The 22,593-nt window shown below is 41.9% G+C and overlaps 1 pseudogene; it reads right to left on the bottom strand.

Annotated features, from left to right (window-relative positions):
- Positions 1–22,593, bottom strand: part of LOC130038092 (nascent polypeptide-associated complex subunit alpha-like) — a 125,643-nt pseudogene that overhangs the window by 92,553 nt on the left and 10,497 nt on the right.

Raw genomic sequence — 22,593 nt, 5'->3', positions numbered from 1 at the left:
CAGTGAATTGTATGATTTAATCTTTCTGTATGGCTGCGTAGTATTCCATTTTATACACACTATAACTTTTTTTCTTTTTTTTCTTTTTGGGTCACACCCAGATGATGTTCAGGGGTTACTCCTGGCTCTGCACTCAGGAATCACTCCTGGCGGTGTTTTGGGGACCATATGGGATGCTGGCAATCGAACCCGGGTTGGCCGCGTGTAAGGCAAATGCTCCACCCGCTGTGCTATTGCTCCGGCCCCACTATAACTTTTTTATATATATTCATCTGTCACTGTCACTGTCCTCCCATTGTTCATCGATTTGCTCGAGCAGGCCCAGTAACATTGTGAGACTTGTTACTGTGTTTGGCATATTGAATACGTCACGGGTAGCTTGCCGGGCTCTTCGAGAGGGGCAGAGGAATCAAACTCAGGTTGGCATGTCGGCCGCATGCAAGGGAAATGCACTACCCGCTGTGCTATCTCTATTATAGGATATTTGGTTCGTTCTTATACCCTGGCTATTGAACTTAGCTCTACAATCACCAGAGGCATGAATTCTGCCAACCCTGATTGTGTTCAGTCTTTTTATATATATATATATTATTCTCATTGGCAGAAGATGATATCTCATTGTCAGTTTGATTTGCATTTCTCTGATAATAAGTGGGGATGAATACTGTTTGCTGGTGATCTGTATGTCCTCTTCTTGGAATTCTCTATTCATCTCTTCTCCCCATTTTTAATGGAGATTTTGGTCTTTGTTTTCAACTTCTGTGAGTGCTTTATATATATTTATATTATCCCTTTTTCTGATTGATAGTGCGTACGTGTTTTCTCCCATTCTGTACTATGTCTTTAATGTAGCCTGAATTTCTTTTATCATGCAAAATCTTTTTAATTTGATGCCACTCTATTTATTTTGTTTCTGTTAACTTTCTCAATGGAATCATATAATTGAAAACATCTCTGAAGCCTATATCCTGGAGATAACCAAAAGCTATATATTTTCCTAGATATTTTTTTCTGAATTCTTGCCTATTCTTGAGGTCTATAAGACACTTTGAATTATCTTTTGAATAGTGTGATATACGAGTCTAGTTTTGTTTTCCTTCCTTCCTTCTTTCCTCCCTCCCTCCCTCCCTCCCTCCCTCCCTCCCTCCCTCCCTCTCTCTGTTTCTTTCTTTCTTCCTTCCTTCCTTTCTTTCTTTCTTTCTTTCTTTCTTTCTTTCTTTCTTTCTTTCTTCCTTTTCTTTCCCTTATTTTTACACGCAATCCTTCATTTTTCTCAGCACCATTTGTTGAAGAGACTTGCCTTGATCTGCTCCATGTACCTAGCTTCTTTGTCATATATTAGCTGCCCATAAATCTCTGGGTTTGTCTCTGTATTGTATTCAAACATCTTGCAACTTCAGGTTTCAATTGTTTTGCTCCAACACCTAAGGTATCTTGATGCTTGTTGGTCACTCTTTTATTTTTATATTTGAAAAATTAATAAATAAGAATAAAGTGTGAATCCCAGTAACCAGATCATCATTGAAAAAGATTTTTATATGTATCATTTCTGTTATTCTCTTTAACTTATGGTGAATTTTTCTAAAAAGTAAATTCAATACTTTATACACAGCACAAAAATCATATATTTTATTGTATTAAATATTAATAGTAAATCATTTGTAATATCTCAAATCCAACCCCATTCAAATTTTAGTAAGTATAGTAAATTCACTTGTTCATTTAACATAGTCTTTTGGTGGAGGGCACACCCAAAGGTGCATAGGGTTTGCTCCTTACTCTTTGCTTAGAAATCACTTCTGCTTGGCTCAGGAGATCTTATGGTATGTTTGGGATTTAACCTTGATTTGCTGTTTGCAAGGCATCTTTCAGGCCCCCAAAATAGTCCTTTATATCTATTTCTATTTTGAAGCAAATATAATTTCACAAGATCATTTTCATTTGTTTGAGGGCCACATCCAAAGTGCTCAGAGTTTACTTCTGTTTCTGTGCTCAGGCCTCTCTCTTGAGGGCTCAGGGACCCATATGGGGTGTTGGCAATCAAACCAAGTCTGGTCACTTGCAAGGCAAACACGCTACCTGCTGATCCAGCCCCTCATTTAAATTTTCTACCCTCAATCAGTTCAATGTTATGTCACTTGATCACTTGACATCCCCTTACTCATCGATTTGCTTAAGCGGGCCCCAGTAACGTCTCCATTTGTCCCTGTCACATGCTTGTGTAGCCCAATGGTGTCTGCTAGCTCCAGGAACACAAAAAGCCTCAAACCAATCGTTCAGGGTCTTGACGAAGAAGTTTTACCATCTCGTAGGTGGGTATCCACACGATCTTTTGACATCCTGTGGAATCCAGTTGATAATCGTTCTAGTCCAGCGCTCTTCTCCAAATTGAATTACGTGTCCCGCCTATCTGATTTTTGATGCCTTGGCAAACGAGATAGTGTCACTGATTCACGATCATCGACGAAGGTCGGAACTCCGGATTCTTTCTCTCACTTGGGTGAAGCATGATACTCCAAGCATAGCTCTTTCAATTCTTCTTTGGGAGACCCGAATAGCATTTTCATCCTGTTTCCGTAGGGCCCAGGTCTCTGAGGCGTATGTTAATGTTAGGGTCCACTACCTCCACTACCCAGCTGCTTTCCGGACTGTGCAGCTGCAGTGGCCACGCAACACATAAGACACTTAATACACATCTTCCAAGACTACCGCACCACATTTGATGCGGTTCAAATATGGTTTGAACCATGGGAACACCCGCAAGGACTATTAGAGCCCTCCCTAAAAGCCTCTATCCCTCTCAGAGAGCCTGGCAAGCTACTGAGAGTATTCCATCCACCGAGAGAGCCTGGCAAGCTATCCGTGGCATATTCAATATGTCAAAAACAGTAAATACAGTAAATGTTATGTCAGTAAATTTATAACGACTTTTCAGTTCTTTTGCATATTTTGTTTCCCAAGTTCCAAATATGGGCTTGTCCAAATAAATAGAGGGAAAAAGACCTTTTATTCAAACGGTTTCACTGTTACTGTCCTCCCATTGTTCATCCATTTGCTCGAGAGGGCCCAGTAACTTCTCCTTTGTGACAATTGTTACTGTGTTTGGCATATCGAATACATTATAGGTAGCTTGCTAGGCTTTGCCGTGCGGGCGAGATACACTCGGTAGCTTGCCGGACTCTCCAAGAGGGGCGGAGGAATCTAACTAGGGTCGGCCATGTTGGTCGCTTGCAAGGCAAATGCCCTACCCGCTGCGCTATCGCTCCAGCCCAAATCAAATGATTTGACTTATCTAAATTCCTGAGTCAGAAAGGGTAGACAACATATGCTTTAGGACAGTATTAAAATTTTGGATGGGAGTGGAAAAAAAATTCTCTGTTTCCTCATGATTCAGAACTTGACCTTAAAATTACACTATGTACTGTACTTAGTAATTATGTCCAAATAATATCTTGAGAGTTGTATCAAATACATCACATTGATAGGTTATTAACTGAGGAAAGTGTGTAGAGGTGGAGTAAAGGAGTCTATGAGAATTCCATGTAATTTCCACTAAGTCTTTCTGCTAAAGCCTTCATAAAAAATTTAAATATTGGGACCAGAGTCACTGTACAGTGGGTAGGGCAATTGCCTTGCACACTGCCAACCCGGATTCGATCTCCGGAAAACCATATGGTCCTCTGAGCATCACAGGGTATAGCGCCCCCCAAATTTAATTAATGATTAATAATAATACTGTTATTATTTTTTATTGATTTTTGCTTTTTGGGTCACACCCGGCGTTGCACAGTGGTTACACCTGCCTCATGCATTCAGAAATTACTCCTGGTGGTGCTAGGGCGACCATATGGGATGATGGGAATCAATCCCGGTTCGGCCGTGTGCAAGGCAAACATCCTACCCGCTGTGCTATCACTCCAACCCCGATAATATTATTTTTCAAGAACAGAGAAATAAAAATTTCTCTTAGAAAGATAACTCAGTGAACCATAATACCAGAAATCATCCTCTGCATACATGCACACAACACACATGCATACATATGTACAATACACATATAGGTACATGCACACCCATAACACACATGCAAAGATATACATTCACATTTGCTCATACAATGCACAAACAGACATACATACATACACATATGGTGGGTGGATCTGCAGGCTTGTTTCAGTTGTCTGGATCCCCAGATCTCAGTGGTATCCCTTGCCATCACTGTACCCACCCCATGAAGGGAATTCCTAGTCATTCACAGAATTTTTTTTCTTTTTTTAATTTTTATTAGTGAAACACCATAAGGTACAGTTGTAGACTTAGAGTTTTTTGTGCTTGGGTTTCAGTTATACAATGATTGAGTACCGATCCCTCCACCAGTGCCCATTCTCCACCTCCAGTGCTCCCAGTATCCCTCCCCCTCCATCCCACCCCACCCCACCCCAGTGGCAGGGCATTCCCTTTTGTTTTTTCTCTCCTTTTGGGTGCTGTGGTTTGCAAAAGAGGCATTGAGTGGCAATCATGTTTGGTCTATAGTCTACCATAGTCTACCATAGTCTAGTCTTGCATCTCCCATCCTGGACAGATCTTCCCAATACCATTTATTTGGTTCTCCCTTCTCTGTCTGAGCTGCCTTTTCCCCTAGCACGGCGGCTGGCCTCCAAACCATGGAGTGAACCTCCTGGTACTTATCTCGGCTATTCTTGGGTGTTCACTTGATCACTCGACTTCCCATTAATCGTCGATTTGCTGGAGTGGGCGCCAGTAACGTCTCCATTTGTCCCTGTCGCGTACTAGTGTAGCCCAATGGCGTCTGTTCGTTCTAGGAACACGAAAGGCCTCAAACTGATCATTCATGATCTTGATGAAGAAGTCTGGCCATCTGGTAGGTGGGCAGCCACTTGGTTTTTTGACGTCCCTTGGAATCCAGTCCTTAATGGCTCTAGTCCAGCGGTCATCTCTAAATCTCATTATGTGTCCAGCCCATCTGATTTTTGACGCCCTTGGCAAACGAGACAGCATCCCTGATTCTTGATCGTCAACAGAGGTCCGAACTCCGATTCTTTCTCTCATTTGAGTGAACCGTGATACTCCAAGCATAGCTCTTTCAATTCCTCTTTGGGAGACCTGAATAGCATTCTCATCCTGTTTGCATAGGGCCCAGCTCTCTGAGGCGTATGTTAATGCAGGAAGAACAGTGGAATCAAAGAGAGGTGCCCGGAGCCGGAGTTTCTTCATCCTCTTAGCTATTTCTTCGACGCTCTTGAAAGCATTCCAAGCCGCTCTCTTCCTCCTGTGCAACTCAGGTGCCAGGTCATTCATCATGTTGACTTCTCGACCTAGGTACACATAATTGTTGCATTTGGAGATGGTCATTCTGTTGAGAACGAATGGAGCGTTAGGAACGAGGCTGTTTCTCATAAACATGGGTGTTAGTCTACTATTTTGTTACCTTATGTTCCCCAGACGAATGCAATCTTTTTATGTCTGTCCCTCTCTTTCTAACTCATTTCACTTAGGATGATACTTTCCATGTAGTACCACTTGTATGTAAATTTCATGACTTCATCTTTTCTAACAGCTGCACAGTACTCCATTGTGTAGATGTACCAAAGTTTCTTTAACCAGTTATCTATTCTTGGGCACTTGGGTTTTTTCCAGATTTTAGCTATTGTGAATATTGCAGCAATGAACATAGAAGTGCAAATATCATTTTGACTGTACTTTTTTTTGCCTCTCCGGGATATATTCCCATGAGTGGTATAGCTGGGTCAAATTGAAGCTCAATTTCTGATTTTTTGAGAATCGTCCATACTGTTTTCCTAAAGGGCTGAACCAGTCGGCATTCCCACCAGCAGTGAAGGGGAGTTTCTTTCTCGCCACATCCACGCCAACACCAGTTGCTTTTGTTCTTTTGGATGTGGGCCAGTCTCTGTGGTGTGAGATGATATCTCATTGTTGTTTTGAACTACATCTCCCTGATGATTAGTGATGTAGGGCATTTTCTCATGTGCCTTTTAGCCATTCGGATTTCTTCTTTGGAAAAGTTTCTGTTCATTTCATCACCTCATTTTTTGATGGAGTTAGATGCTTTCTTCTTGTAGAGTTCAACCAGTGCTTTGTATATCCTTGATATCAACCCCTTATCAGATGGGTATTTGGGTATTGGGTAAATAGCCTTTCCCATTCTGTAGATTGTCTTTGTATTCTGGTCACTGTATCTTTTTTTTTTTTTTTTTTTTTTTTTTTTTGCTTTTTGGTTCACACCCGGCAATGCACAGGGGTTACTCCTGGCTCTGCACTCAGGAGTTACTCCTGGCGGTGCTCAGGGGACCATATGGGATGCTGGGAATTGAACCCGGGTCGGCTGCATGCAAGGCAAAAGCCCTCCCCGCTGTGCTATCTCTCCAGCCTGTCACTGTATCTTTTGAGGTGCAGAACCTTCTTAATTTAAGATAGTCCCATTTATTTATCTCTGTTTCCACTTGGTTGGTCAGTGGACTGTCGTCTTTGAAGATACCATTAGCCTCAATCTCGTGGAGGGTTTTGTCAACCTTGTCTTCAATGTACCTTACGGATTTTGGCCTGATGTTAAGATCTTTAATGATTTTGATCTGACTTTTGTGCATAGTGTCAAGTTGAGGTCTAAGCCCATTTTTTTTTTTTGCACATGGATGTCCAGTTATGCCAGCACCATTTGTTAAAGAGGCTTTCCTTGCTCCACTTCACATTTCTTGCCCCCTTATCAAAGATTAGATGTTCATACATTTGGGGTTGTGTGTTCGGATATTCCACCCTTTTCTATTGGTCTGCGGCCCTGCCTTTTTCCCAGTACCATGCTGTTTTAATTATTACTGCTTTGTAGTAGAGTTTGGGGTTGGGGAGGGTGATGCCTCCCCACATCTTCTTCCCAAGAATTGTTTTAGCTATTCGTGGGCATTTGTTGTTCCATATTAATTTCAGGAGTGCTTGATCTATTTCTTTGAAGAATTTCATGGATATCCTTTTAAGGATCGTGTTGAATCTGTATAATGCTTTCGGGAGTATTGCCATTTTGACGATGTTAATTCTTTCTATCCATGAGCAGGGGATATGTTTCCATTTCCTCGTGTCCTCTTTTATTTCATGGAGTAGCGTTTTGTAGTTTTCATTGTAGAGGTCCTTTACCTCTTTAGTTAGGCTGATTCCGAGGTATTTGATTTTCTGGGGCACAATTGCATTCACAGAATTTGTTCACATAAAGTGGTTTGTGAAGGCTGAATTTCCCAGTGCCTGTGAGATCTGGTCCAGGTTTTCCCACTGCTCAACACCAAGGGTCAAAGCACTGTTTATGTGCATGTCAGCTGAAACCATCCTCTACATACACGCACACAACACACATGCATACATATGCACAATACACATATAGGCACATGCACACTCACAATATACACACATGCAAAGATATACATGCACATTTGCCCATACAATGCGCATATATACATACACATGCATGCATAAAGCACGTGAACACATGCATATCCAATATACATATATACACTTACACACCATAAGCACACATGTGAACATTAAACATACATACACACATCACACACACATAGACATCACACATAATCAGACTTCAGAGACTGTTATAAACATACTGCACTCGGGTGTACATTCATGATACACACACATGCGACACAAATTTTCTTAGTTTTTCTGTTTCTGAATAATGTGCTTTAACACCTCTCTAAGTGTTATCTGAACATTATCTGTTCATTTTCTGATTGATTTTCTCCCTCCTGGTCATTAATTTCACTAAAAAATCTTAAAATTAGTTTTTTTTTTCACTCCTCTGGAAACACTTCCGCTCCTTACATGCTGGACTTGCTCTCACCTGAGTTGAGCTCTGTGGCAGCAGCATATCCAGGAAGCACAGACACTACCTGGTCAGTGTTCAGAATGTGCTTTCCCAGGCACTGGCAAAACGTCTCAGTACCCAAAGTTCTCAGTGCTTCTGACCATGCACAATGACATCAATGTCAGGAGTGTAGTCTTTTGAGGACATGTCCAGGACTGCTCCAGACCATGTGAGTAGCTTTAGAGAGTTCTTGCCAGAGGCTAGGCAAGCCAGCCACTCTCACAGTGGGACCCAGACCAAGTGGCCCAGTGGGTCCTGTGTCTTCAGTCTTATGAATTTTAATTTGTGCTTCTGTTATTTTTTTCTTTATTAAATTCATGTTAGTTGATTGTTAGGGCGCAGATCGTGATCTCCCTTTAACGACAAAGAGACTCCAGAGACTGCAAACAGCAAGCAAGGTTTATTGTAAGACTGGCTAGCCAGGGTCAAGCCGCCTACACAGACACGCAGGTCAGTTAGGTGAGGCAAGACCCCAAACCTACTCAAAGGGGATCTTATATAGGCCTTCACTGGCCGTTACAGAAAAGCCCGCGCATTTCATAGCCAATAGATTTGTAACAACATATGCTTTCCTAACCAATCCAATTAAGGGTACATCACTTCTTAGCCTATAGTTTAAAGATCAGCATTTTGCGTGGGTGCTTAGGAACTGACAGGTTTTTAAGGCAGTCCTGGGTCTTGCAACATGGGTCTTATGAGAGACATCCGGTTATCTGGTCTGACCCCCACCCTTCGAGTACCTGTATCTGAATTCCTTGCTCAGGGGTAGAAAAACCAGTTATTTTGCAGTGCAGGCTCCTATAAAGCGGATCTGAAAAAGCTTATCTAGACCTGTTCCTTGAAAAACAAGTTATTTTGCAATGCAGGTTCCTATTAAGCTAAGCTAAATTAATTCTGGTGGTAGTCCATTTTGGGCCTGTCCCTTACATTGATAATTTATTTTTAAAGCAGGGTTTGAATCTTGGGTGACTTAAGTGAAAGAAGTGTTGTCACTCTATACTGACACAGGTAAGCCAAATATAAGAATTATTTCCTTAAATAACACTTTAGAGACTTCCCTGGCTTTCTCATATGGTTGGCAAATGCTTCTATATCCAGTGAAGGTGTCAATAAGGACTATGAATATTTGTACTCTGAGCATTCAGGCATTTGTGTAAATTCAACTGCCAGTTCCCTCCCCTATATAGTTTCCGTGCTGCTGAACAAACAGGTGGTGCCAAGAGGAGGCCTAGGATTTCTCTTAGGTTCATTAACAGCACAGAAAGCACAGCTTTGAATTGCTTCTCTTAACTGTCTTGTTTAGTCCCTTCCCATGGAAGATAGTTTTTACTAGTGGTGTTAAAGCTTCTCTTCCTAAGTGGGAAGCCTCATGTAATCCTTTAACTATTTTCTACTGCATTGGTCCAGGAATAAGTAATTGCTCTTGTATAATAAACCATCTGTTATTTTCCTTTGGAAAAATCTTGCTTCAATGCCCATTGTTCCTCTCTTTTAGAGTATTCTATAATTTTATACTTAGCTGAGGTAGGTGGCCCCCGTGGGTAACTTATGTGAGGCAGAGAGTAGAGAGACAATCAATCACTTTCTCTGCCACCCTGAGGCCATCTGGGAAGTTTACGTCTTATCAGTCTTTATCAAGACTGCAATGAGCCACTGTGAGGCAAGGACCAGAGCCTTGCCAACCCCATGAGGTGGCCACCAAGCCACACCTTGGTCTGCTTGGTCTTCTCTGCAAAGGAAGACATGTCACCCGATTTTTTGGGGAGACTCATACTCAGGTTAGAGCACAGAATTGCTCTTTGAAGGAAAGGAAGTCAGTCCTAGGCTTTACCCAGGCTTCCTGGGTTCTTGTCTTGCCTCACAGAAAAGAATTTCAGGAGTAGACGAACAGTGAAGTAAAACAGATTTTATTTGGAGATTTTTAAGGAGGGGGAAGGAGGGGGAAGGGAGGAAGGGAGGGAGGGAGGGAGGGAGAGAGAGAGAGAGAGAGAGAGAGAGAGAGAGAGAGAGAGAGAACAAGATGGGCTTCTCCAAAGACGGAGAGAGCCTCTATAGACATCACATCCTAGCATTAAATAAGAAAGCATGAAAATACACATCGCAAGAGAGGAGATGTGGGCACCGCATGTGCTCGGCCACGTGGGCACAAGCAGCACATAGGTTCCAGCAGTGTTTTTGTGCCCTTTGTTCAAGGTGGCTTTTATAGGGTTCCTCCAACCTGCCCCCATGTGGGGCTTTCTAGCTGGGTAAGAGTTCATTGCTAGGATTGTTGCCAAGGAGGTAGAGTTGGGAGTAATCTTTTTTTTCTTTTTTAAAAAAATAATGTAGAAGTACTGCTATTTATTTGGAGAGGTCTTCTTTGAAACTCCTTTACTTGACCTTTGTTCCTGCTAGATATTTTCTTGGAGGTGTGGTCAAGCCTTTCTCTGGTCTGGGCTAGCTGAGGGTTAATTAGATTAAAGGAGGAAGTTGAGGCTTCTTAAGGATATTCAGGCTCTTTTTGTAGGGAGGGGTCTAGTCACTCAGGGTCTGCTGCTGGAGAAGGCCTTTTTTTTTCCTTTTTAAAATTTTATTGAATCACCATGAGATAGTTACAAGCTTTCATATTTGGGTTACAATCATACAATGTTCCAACACCCATCCCTCCACCAGTGCACATCTCCCCATCACCAACCTACCGCACCCTCCCCCTGCCTCTATGGCAGACAATATTCCCCATACTCACTCTCTACTTTTGGGCATTATGGTTTACAGTACAGACACTGAGAGGTCATCATGTTCAGTCCATTATCTACTTTCGGCACACATCTCCCATCCCAACTGATTCCTCCAGCCATCATTTTCTTAGTGATCCTTCTCTATTCCATCTGCCTTCTCCCCTCCGCTCATGAAGCAGGCTTCCAGCTATGGGCCAATTCTCCTGGCCCTTTTATCTACTGTCCTTGGGTGTCAGCCTCATGTTATGTTATTCTATACTTGTTAGAGAAGGTCTTATAAGGTCTTTCTTTCTGTAGCTACAAGGTGGGTGAGCCTTAGGACTAGTGGCTTTATTACTTCCTGGGAATTTTATTGCCATGGTGTATGTGTGTGTGTGTGAGGGTGGGGGCTTCCCTAATCTACCTGCCTATATTATAGCTATATATCGATTTCAATTTTCATGAAAAGTATGAATTTGTGTTTATTTTGTGTCCAGTTATTCTAGTAGTATTTAATTAAAGCAAACAAAAAGCTGATCCTTTCTATACTTAATTAACTTCAAGCCTTTCTCAAAGATTTGTTGATTATATTTAGGTGGGTATATATTTAGAATACCTATTTGCTTCCATTTAACTACTTATCTTTTATCATTAATAACACACTGTACTGACTAACTTTGTGTGTGTGTGTGTGTGTGTGTGTGTGTGTGTGTGTGTGTGTTTGGGCCACAGCCAGCACGCACAGAGCTTACTTCTGGCTCTGTGCTCAGGGATCACTATTTTTGAGCCTTGGAAGAACATATTGGGGGTGTTGGGAATCCAATCCAGGTCAGCTGCTTGCAAGGAAAGCACTGTAACCACTGTGCTCTCTCCTATTAACTCTTGTCAGACTACTTTTAAATCAAGAAATAAGTTATCTCTTTGAATTTATTCAGCATTTTCATCATTGTATTGGATATTCTCAAGATTTTACTTTGCAATGCTTTAGCATGTTTTTGCTGGTGGCTCAGTAAAGTGGGGAAAAGGGTAGGTAGCCTATAGAAAAGAGTGCTCACACCTCTCTGCTCTACACACCTCAGTCACTCAGGGAAATATCTGGTTTGGCACAAATACATACATCTTGCCATCCCCACAAGGCAGCCATCAAGCTGCATGTGAAGTTGACTTGTTCTGCCATGCATGAAAGATGATCTCTATCACCCGGTTTCTTAGGGAACCATGGACTTACTCAGGTTGGAGTGAGGAATCGCTCTTAGCAGGAAAGGAAAGTCAGTCCTAACCTCGGCACAAGCAAGTTGCCTTCCCTCATAAAAAAATTTCAAAAGGAGGCAAAATAGTACAGTAAAATAGTTTTATTACTATTATTATTATTATTATTATTATTTTTAATCACCGTGAGATACAGTTACAAAGCTTTCCTGTTTGAGCTTCAGTCATGCAATGATTGATCACCAACCCTCCACCAGTACACATCTTTCACCAAGGTCCTCAGTATCCCCCTCACTCCTCCCCCTGCCTCTATGGCAGACAATCTCCCCTATACTCTTTTTTGTATTGCTTGTTATGAATAACATAAGATGTTGCATGGCAGCAAGAGCAGCTGTGTGCTCTTGGAATTGTAAAATTTTAGATAATTTGGGTCTGGAGAAATCTCTGCAGCGTGTTGCTTAGTTTGGAGATTCTTTTGTTTGTCTCTGGATCGTGGCCCTTAAGGAGCTTAAGTAGCAGCCAGGGGCAGTTTGTAGTCCTCCAGGGTCCTATGGGGACTGGGGATAAGAGAAACTGACCTATCTCTTATCCCTTGAGGCCTGGAGTTTGCTGTCACTGAACCTGCATACCTGTACTTTGGTAGTTGGTGGTCGCTGGGGTTTTTAGGAGACAGATGGAGGGAAGAAGCCTGCCCCCATCTGAGGTACCCCGCTGAAGTCAGCCTGTATTAAAGTCCTGAGGCATCTCTGCAGTGAGCTGCTAAGTTCAGAGATTCTCTTGTGTGTCTCTGGGTCATGGCCCTTGTTTCCATCTTTTCCAGAGAAATAAACTATTGGCATATGACCTGCAAGGCACACCCGCTCACCCGCAACGCGCTTTGCTGCCGGCCATAACTGTGGCTTTTGATCTCTTTCAAGATTTATGGGTCTCCAGCAATACCACTCCTGGGAATATATCCCAGAGAGGCAAAAAAGTATAGTCAAAGTGACATCTGCACTTGTTTGTTCATTGCAGCACTCTTTACAATAGCCAGAATCTGGAAAAAACCTGAGTGCCCGAGAACAGATGACTGGTTAAAGAAACTTTGGTACATTTACACAATGGAGTACTATGTAGCTGTTAGAAAAGATGAAGTCATGAAATTTACGTACAAATGGTACTACATGGAAAGTATCATGTTAAGCGAAATGAGCCAGAAAGAGAGGGATAGACATAGAAAGATTGCATTCATTTGGGGAACATAAAGTAACAAAATTGGAGACTAACACCCAAGAATGGCCGAGATTAGTACCAGGAATTTTGCTCCATGGCTTGGAGGCCAGGTACACATGCTAGGGGAAAAGGGAGCTCAGATAGAGAAGGGAGGACCAAGTAAAGGGTGTTGGAAGTATTCGTCCAGCATGGGCGATGCATGCTGAAAGTAGACTATAGACCAAACATGATCTATACCAAACATGCATCCTCTTTTGCAGATGACGACACCCAAAAGGAGAGAGAGAGAACAAAAGGGTATGCCCTGCCACAGAGGCAGGGTGGGATGGGGAGGGGAATCCCAGTATCCCTCCCACCCCTCATCCCCCCCCCGGAGGGATACTGGGATCCATGGTGGTGGGAAATGGGCACTGGTGGAGGGATGGGTATTTGATCATTGTATAATTGAAACCCAAGTACAAAAATTTGTAAGTCTACAACTGTACCTCATGGTGTCTCACTAATAAAAATTTTTTAAAAATTAAGAAAAAACAAAGATTTATGGGTTTCTGAAATAAGGCCAATAAATGAACTTGCATAGCTGAGCTGAGGTGGTTTGTGGGTATGGCTCCCACGTACCTAACCTTTGACCGTTTAATTTCTTGGTAAACTTGGCTCCAGTTGTTGGGGTTCGGCCAAAGGCATAGGGGCAATTTTGGGGATCAGGAAGTCTGAAGGCACCATCAGGCTGCTGATGGTACAGGTTGACCTGCTGGTACAGGTTGACCTGCTGGTGGCACCATACCCCCCAAATAGTTTTACTTAGATGTGAGGGGAGAGAAAGAGAGGAATGTGTGTTCAAGAAAACACAAGCTTCTCCAGAATGGAAAAAGCAGAAAGAGAGATACATGTTAGGGAAAACAAGGCTTGATAGAGTAAGCAAACAAAGATATGAGTTCTAGAGAGAAGTCTTGAGAGGGCAAGTCACCAAGCAAAGAGGCATAAAGAGATACATGTTAAAGGGGTTTTCCCTGAAGTTTTTTGCATACATGAAAGTTAATCTGGGCATTGCCATAGAGAAAACCTTGCACTGTTGATGATCTTTTCATAATCTCATCCCTTGTACTATGGAAGGTCTCTTCATAATCTCATCATGATCTTTAGATTTTTTTGTAGCTTACTTATCCTTTTCTGAGAAGTTCAGCCTTCTCTGGATGGGGCCTTGGATTTCTGCGTCTGGGTGGTACCTTAACTTCTTCATCACCAAAGAACTCAGGATGTGGTTTTCATGCCTTTGGGCTTCTTCAGACCTGGGGGATCTCATCTTAAACTTTGTTTCCCAAAAGTACATTACCAGGTCATTCCCCCACCTATCTGCCTGCAGCAGTGTTTTAACTATTAATATTAATTGTTTTAACTATTTAAAATTTTTAAAATTTTAATATTTTCCTTTCCTCACATTTATAATGGATTCTGCCTCCAGGATACAGCTTTCCTCAATTCAAAATATGTATTTTTTTAGTTCAGCAAGGGTGTGAGGAATTACCATATTTGAAGAACAAATTAAAAAAATTAACTATTAATTTTTATTATTCCCTTGTCATTTACCATGAATCAATGCCAAAATTTTACCAATATAAGTATTCATGTGAAAGACAAGAATAGAACTTTGGGAAAATCAGATTAAGTCAACAATAGAAATAAACTACCTGGCTCCAAGTTTTCTCTATAGTTTCAAGCTACCAAATTTGTTTGTGCTTGCTCTGGTCATTCATTGGGTTACCATAACTATTAAATAAAATATCACCCTTACTAGGAGGAAAGAAGAGCAAAGTTAATATTTTTTAGAGCCACACCCTGTGATGTTTAGGGCTTACTCCCGGCTCTGAGCTCAAGGATCATTCGTTGTGGGCCTTAAGAGATCATATGTGGTGCTGGGGATTGAATTCCTGTCAGAAGCATACAAAGTGAGCAAACACTCTCGAAGTACTATCCTCCAGCCCCAAACTTAATTTTTTGGAGTTTAAGTTGAAGGAGCAGCCAACCTCTCAGATAGTTTTGATTAACTGCTTCCAACCTCAGCCTCCCATTCATGGGTTTCAATTTATATGCAATTGTATCTGGTAGGCTAATCTTAAGAGGGGAAAAAGTGCATTGTAGCTATCTTTAAAGTAAAAAGACACTTTTTCTTCAAATATGGTAATTCCTCACACCCTTGCTGAACTTAAAAAAAAAATTACTTTTTTTTTTTTTGCTTTTTGGGTCATACCTGGCGATGCACAGGGGTTACTCCTGGCTCTGCACTCAGGAATCACCCCTGGCGATGTTCAGGGGACTATATGGTATGCTGGGAATCGAACCCGGGTTGGCCGCGTGCAAGGCAAACGCCCTACCCTCTGTGCTATTGTTCCAGCCCCCCAAATTACGTATTTTGAATTGAGGAAAGCTGCATCTTGGAGGCAGAACCCTTTCTGGATGTGAGAAAATGCAAATTGAGAGCACAAGCATTTTCTTTTTTTCTTGAATAGGTGGAGGCTTGACTCCAGTCTTTGCCACTGTTACATTGGTCTGTTTTCTTCGTATAGTTGCAGGAGGGAGCTGTAATGTAGGGTTTGTAGGATTGTGGAGGTTGTTTTTTCTCTCTCTCCACGACTGTCTCAAAAATCTCTTCAAAATTACCTGCTCTGTGCCAAATTTTATTTCACAGCAGGCTCAGGGGTCTTTGTAGAAACCATAAATACTATATAGCAGTATGGATCAAGATGGCTATCAGTGCTTTGAATCTTGTTCATACGCCAGTCCTTAGGAAACTGCTTATCATAAATCAGTATGTCCTGTTGACTATAAAATAGTGTGCCTTACTAATTGCCTTCTTTTTTCATTCTCTGAATACCTGTTAGGCCAGGAAAAACATAAGAGTGGAATTTATTGTGCCCTGTTCTCAGGATAAAGGCACAAAGGGAAATTGTTGCACCTGTTGTAGGAGTAGGGTTTGAGTAATCACAGCATGATTGAGTTGTGTCTTGAGTCCAGATGCACGCTTTGCTAACTGCTATTCTTTCTTGCTTCTGTAACCCACTTGCTTGTCTAGTATAATTTCAGGATGTGATTTTGTCTTTTTTTTAAAAAAGCCCCAGCTTTTTGCCCTTAGGGCTGCCTCCTTTTATCAGGTTGCACTTGAGAGCAGTCACAAGCCAGCTAATAAAGACTCCTTGATTTAGGACAAAGATTCTGACTCTGTGGAATAATTTTTGGAGTGCCTAGTCTATAACATTTGGAGGCTCCAGTGAGATCACACCCACCCCTTGCCTCAGTCAGGTAGACTCTCTTCCACAAGTCTTGGAAATCCATCATTAAAATATCCCAGTGTTGTGTTTTTTTTTTCTTTCAGAGTAATTTGGGACTTGCTTTACAGCAGGCATTTTGGGATTCACTTTACAGAGATTCATTTGGGACTTGTTTTGCAATGGGTCATTTGGTAAGTTAGTCTCTGAAGATTTGTTTTGTGTTCTGGTGGAAGGATGGACACAACACAGCTTCTGGGGACAGGATCCTGGACAAGACATCATCCTGGTCTGTTGGATGAGAATCCTTGTCTATGGACACTCATCTTTGTCATTGTTTATCTTGGTTTTTCTCTTGATCACTTTCATTTGTATAAAAATGGGCCAGTCTTCATCCCTTTTGTCCTCTTCCTCCATCCCCTCCCTTCAATGTAAAAACTTTTCTTCCTTTCAGAAACAAGTCCAGTCACACTAACCATTTTCTGTGTCTGTAACTTTGTGTTTGGTTCCCTAGGACTGATAACCCTGCTGGAGGATTTGCGTCTGAAGCCTCTGATGATATTCCAGAGGTGACTGTGGTACTCTACAAGAAACACAGCAATTTCAGGTCAGGAGTGCCTCTGAGGCCCCTGATGTTGATCCAGAGGCGGCACTATTTTCTGTTTTTTTCTGAACCATTTAAAAAAATTTTTTTGAATGAATCACTGTGAGACACAGTTATAGGCTTACAAGCTTTCGTGATTACATTTCAAACAATGTTTGAGTACCCATCCCTCCACCGGTGCCCATTCTCCACCACCAGTGTTCCCAGTGTCCCTCCCACCACCCCCCACTCCTTCCTACCCCTCTGTGGCAGACACATTTCCTCTTACTCTCGCACTCCTTTTTGGTATTATGTTTGCAATATAGGTACTAAGCAACCATCATGTTTGGTCCATAGTCTACTTTCAGCATGTGCCTACCATCCTAAGTGATCTCTCCAACCATTGTTTACTTAGTGATCTCTTCTCCATCCCACCTGCCTTTCCCCCTAGCACACGGGGAGTGGGGTAATCCTCCTGACCCTTATCTCTACTATCCTTAGGTGTTATTATGTCACTTTATATTCCACAAATGAGTGCAGTCATTCTATATCTGTCCCTCTCTGACTCATTTTTTTCTGCACTACTGGTTTTCTGGTGTGTGTGTGGTGTGTGTGTGTGTGTGTGTGTGTGTGTGTGTGTGTGTGTGTAAGTTAGCTCAGGAATTAAAAAATTGCTAAAGAAGTTTAGACTCTGGTTTCTGTGGTGAATGTCTGTGTGAGTGAATGATTTAGTCCCATGGCTTCAGCTATGGGATCTGAGTGGGCTTTAACCTGCGGTTCCGTGAAGACCCCATTCAGCTCAGTAGAAATTTCCATCCCAGACTCCGGTCCTTCAAGGTGTGAACCAGGTCGGGGTCTCATACCAACATTCCTAAGCTAAGGCATCCTTAGCATCCCGCGAGGAGTCCAGCCAGCCAAGCACCTGAGAGTGGCCTGTGTCTTGCCAACAGGTTCCCCTTACTTGCAACACTGTTCATTGGGATGTAGGCGCAAATAAATTCCCCAAACTCCCTTCCTCATGAACCAAGAAAGTCTTCAAGGATGGGATGATATGGTAAATGAGATAGGAGGCCTTATGTTCAAAATTTTATGTTACTGTACAACATCATAACATGGGGATCCTTCCAGAAGGGATTCTACTTAATGAACAAAAAGGGGGTAATGGCATTGCTTCTGTCTCCAGAAGCAAAATCTGAAGTTCAAGATTCCAAAAATAATGCATATGCTCTTGTGCTTTTGCCATCCATACTGCCACTTTAGCAGCCACCTAGTGCTGCCTCTACCATCCCTCTCACTGCCTACATCAGTTTTCCTGCAGCTGAAGAGAGTCAGCTGTCTCCATTCTCAGGGCCAGTGAGAGCTGAGAATGGTGAAAATCACCAACTTGTCCTAGTTACAGTTGTGAAATTAGGAAGCTGCTATGTTAAGGGTTAAAGATTCCAAGTGGTTTATAAATAGAAATGGAAAGTATCAAGACAGCTCAATATGCATGTATTCATGGTAAAAAAAAATTAAGATTTCAAAAATTTTGGCAGAAGATTTCTACATAAAGGGAAAAATTGGTCTCTACTGAAAGGAAAAAGCAGAACAATTTAAATCTTTGTCTCTTTTCTCTAAAAATGTATATTTGCAAAGGTTGTTTTAAAGTGCACAATTGAATTTTTTAAGACTATCTGAGCTGTGTACCGGAGGTGAAGACAAATGCATGTGAATGAAAAATTTTGTTTTTTTGGTAAGTGATTTACAGAATTAGAATTTAAATAGAGGATGGGAAAATGAAATAATTTCCTGACAGTTGGAATAAGTTAAAGAAGCTTAGTAGGTTAAGAAGCTGGGTATGTGAAAAGAAGCTTGGTAAAAGAGGGAATTCTAGATCACATTAAATGATTGCTTTAAGAAAATTATTGAGACATTGTGCCAGAATAACTGCATAGAATTACATCAACATGGTCTTGATTTTAACAAGAATAATCTTATTTGAAATCTTGAGTTTTGCACTGCTTTTGAAACTGTGTTACTCTGATTAAATGTAGCACTGTAGCACTGGACTGTCCAAGAAGCACCAAAAACAGAGGGAAGATTTGATGTCCATCTGAAGCACAGACTACCCCACCAGAAGCTGACTCCAGCTGATGCACCTGAGATGTGCACTCATGGCGTTATGGCTCTCATGCAAGAATTAATTATCCCTTAATTCTGGTCATAGAACTGGAAGCCACCACACTTGAACAATGGGGACTGGGAAGAAGAGTGGCATTGGACCTGTTGTATCTTGGCATGGCAATCTTTCTTATGCGTATCAAATGTTTGCTCTGATAATGCTGACATTGTGCTGCCATAGGGAGGAAGAGAAGAGCTCAAATTAGGTGAGAAAATCCTAAAGGACCAAACTGCCCCCTGGAGTCTGGGGTGCCCCCTGTCCAAGTCACTGCCACCGTTATGCTAAATAACCCAGTGAGAGCAAACCACACCCTTGACTGCTGGTTATTCCTGAATTCATAACCCCCTATTATGTTCGCTTAAGGGTGAATTGCTAGCAGATGTATGTTTTGGAGATCCTGATGGAGGTGTTTGCTAGCACTTGGTGGCCATTGCTGGTGTGTATTTTGCTTGCCTAACTGACCTAACCCCCTGCTGTGGCTACAGAAGTTTGGTGTGAAAAGATAGTCTGAATTTTGCATTACAGTAAGAGTGTACCCTCAGGTGTACTATTATGGCAAGGAAATGGGGAAAGAAGATTTCATAATACCCATTCAAGAAGAGCAGCACCTGTGCTTATTCCCTTATTAATTGGTTTGGGAGAAGCTGGATCAGCTGCAGTGGGCACTGCGTTCCTTGTTAAGGGAAATGTAGACTTACAGGTCTGAGGAAACAGAGACAGTGACCTTAAAGAAATGGAAATGTCAATGAGCAGGTTAGAAGAATCACTGGAATCCCTTAGTTGGAGTGGTGTTACAAAACAGGAGAGGGCTCGTTTTGCTTTTTGGGAGAAACCTGTTGTTTCTATGTCAACAATTCTTGCATAATTAAGTATAGTATTGCACAGATCTGAAAGTGCCTCCAGAACAGAGAAAAAGAAAGGCAGCAGCTAGATCCGTGGTACTACTCCTTATAGGTCTGTTGGTCAGGCCGTGTGTCCTAAACTGTCTGCATACTTATAGCAAGAACCACATACAGGGAGTCAAGCTTCTAGGGCTGAGAGCCTGTTAGCAATCCATAGTCCTTGTGGATGATGAGGAATCAATTTGATTCACAAGTAATGAAAACCAGTGGGCAGTGAAATGATGCAGGAGGTAAAATGGGAATGTGCCATAGAACAAAACAGATTATGGGGATGGAGAAAATTACTGCATTGTGTAAGTTGAAAGAAAAATGAACAAAAGTAGGAGGTGATTTTTTTTTCTCTGAAAAGACTCCTTTGCTGCAGGAGGCTACTGTTTCTCTCAGGATTCTAGAGAGGGCAGTCATTGGTCAACTAATAAAGTCAGATGCCAGGGGAGATGCATTGTGGACAGCTGCTTCCTGGGTGCAAAAGAAGACAAGTACATTGAATTCACTAGGGGCCCAAGAAAACCTTGTTCACTTGCCTGGGTGGAGGGTGGGAAATGCAACATACTTCTTGTAAAGGTTAAAAATTGGGAGATGCATGTACATTGAGACTGGGAGAGTGGCAGGACTGGCAGCATACAAAATCGATGTGGCCTGAATCTTTTTCTAAGACAGGAAGGTCTCTGCATGGCTCTAGGTGAAACCTTTTATTTCTGTGTTTACCATTCTTGAACTGTATGGCATTGTCTAACCAAAATAAGGAAGTGCCTGCGAGAGCGTTGAAGAAAGTAGGAAGAAGAGGAAAACAATGGTTCTAGAAGTTCTCCTCCTGGTCTCCATGGGTAATTATTGCTGCAGCAGAGCCCCTCCTGATATTAATAATAGGACAAATAATGGAGCCTTGCATTCTACATTATTTGACAACTTACATACAAAAGAGGGTACAAGTGGTGAAGCTATTAGTGTTAAGATCACACTATCTGCAACCTCCAGTGGAGTGGGGGCACGGAAGTATCAACGATTTGATTCTGGGATTAAAACCAGTAGGTAATGTTACATCCGTAAAAACACAAAGGGGAATTTACTGTACTGTGTTCTCAGAACAAAGGCTTGAAGGGATATTGCTGCAACTATTCTAGGAATAGGGTTCTAGTAATCACACCATGGGTGCAGATTCACCCTCTGCTAGCTGCTATTCTTTCTTGCTCCTGTGACCTTCTTGTTTGCTTAGTTAAATTTCAGGATGTAATTTTATTCCATAGAAACCCTTGCTTTTTGCCTTAGGGGTTGACTTCCTCTACCAGGCTGGGCTTGAGAGAGCAGTTGCAGGCCAGCTAATAAAGACTCCTTGATTTGAGACAAAGATTCTGACTCTGGAGTATTTTTGGAGTGTAACATACCTGTAACATACCTTCCTGACATGTTCCTCACATTCACATTTGAGTCAAAATCACCTGTTGTGTAAACTTAAAGAGAAGTTTTGCATAAGGCAGAAATTAAGGTAAACTATAACGAATACTTAGACCAATCAGGCATATGCCATTCTCATTAGAACACATTTGATAAAACACAGAACACATTTGTGAACCTAGCTGAAGGCAAGCAAATGCTTTCTATTTGACATTATTAATACACAGTACCTATATTTAAGTAAAGCATCTTCCCACAGGATTGAGTCCAAATCTTCAAACTGAGAAAGCAGGAGTGGAAGGGTGGAGTACCAGGTGAATTTAGTTGGTCCTCCACCCCCACCTGCCTCTATGGCAGGCACTTCTCTCTCTCTCTCTCTCTCTCTCTCTCTCTCTCTCTCTGTCCTCCCCTTCTTCAAAAACCTTCAAATGAAATCTGTTTTTACTTCACTGCTCATCTACTCCTGAAATTCTTTTCTGTGAGAATGACAAAGACCTATAAGGCCTAGAACTGGCTTTTCTTTCCTGCAAAGAGCAATTCCTTGCTCCAGCTTAAGTCCACAGCTCCCCAAGAAATCAGATGGTGGGGATTAACTCCCATGCATTGAAGGTCAAGTGGGCATCAGGTGCGACTTAATGGCCACTTAGTTGGGCTGGCGGGGCTTTGGCCCATGGCACGCAGGGGCTCATCTGCAGACTTTATCAATCCTACCTTTCCCAGCCAGTCCTGAGGTGGATTGGAAGAAAGTGACCATCTCTCTTGAGTCCACCACACAATCACCCATGGGGGCCCAAAGACTTCAATTTCATTAAGGACAAACTAAAATTTCTTATTTTTGTCTACAAAGTCATATATAATTTGACTAATTATCTGTCTTACCTTATCTCCTAATACTCTCCTCCTTTCCTCTTTACCTCCACTTTCGATATAGTTACATCTTACCAAAGTAAGGGCGTTGGCACTATATTTTATATTTTAATTTTGGGGGCATACCAGGTTGCGCTAACCTGACTCTGTGCTTAGGGATTGCTCCTGGCAGGGTTCAGGAAACCATATGGTTGCCAGGGATCAAACTCAGGGAGGATGCACGCAGGGCAAACACCCTACCATCTTTGCAACTTCTCAAACATTATCAAACATTCAAACATTATCAAACAATTTCAAACATTCTCAAACATTGTCTCAATTTGTGACACTCAAATGTCTGTATAGTTTCTCCCAACAGGAACCGTTACTTCCATGACTTCAATTAAATGTCAACCATTTTTAATA

The sequence above is a fragment of the Sorex fumeus genome, unplaced genomic scaffold (assembly GCF_029834395.1).
Source record: "Sorex fumeus unplaced genomic scaffold, SorFum_2.1 ptg000073l, whole genome shotgun sequence".
Lineage (NCBI taxonomy): Eukaryota > Metazoa > Chordata > Mammalia > Eulipotyphla > Soricidae > Sorex > Sorex fumeus.
This window is presented reverse-complemented; position numbering and strand designations above follow the sequence as displayed.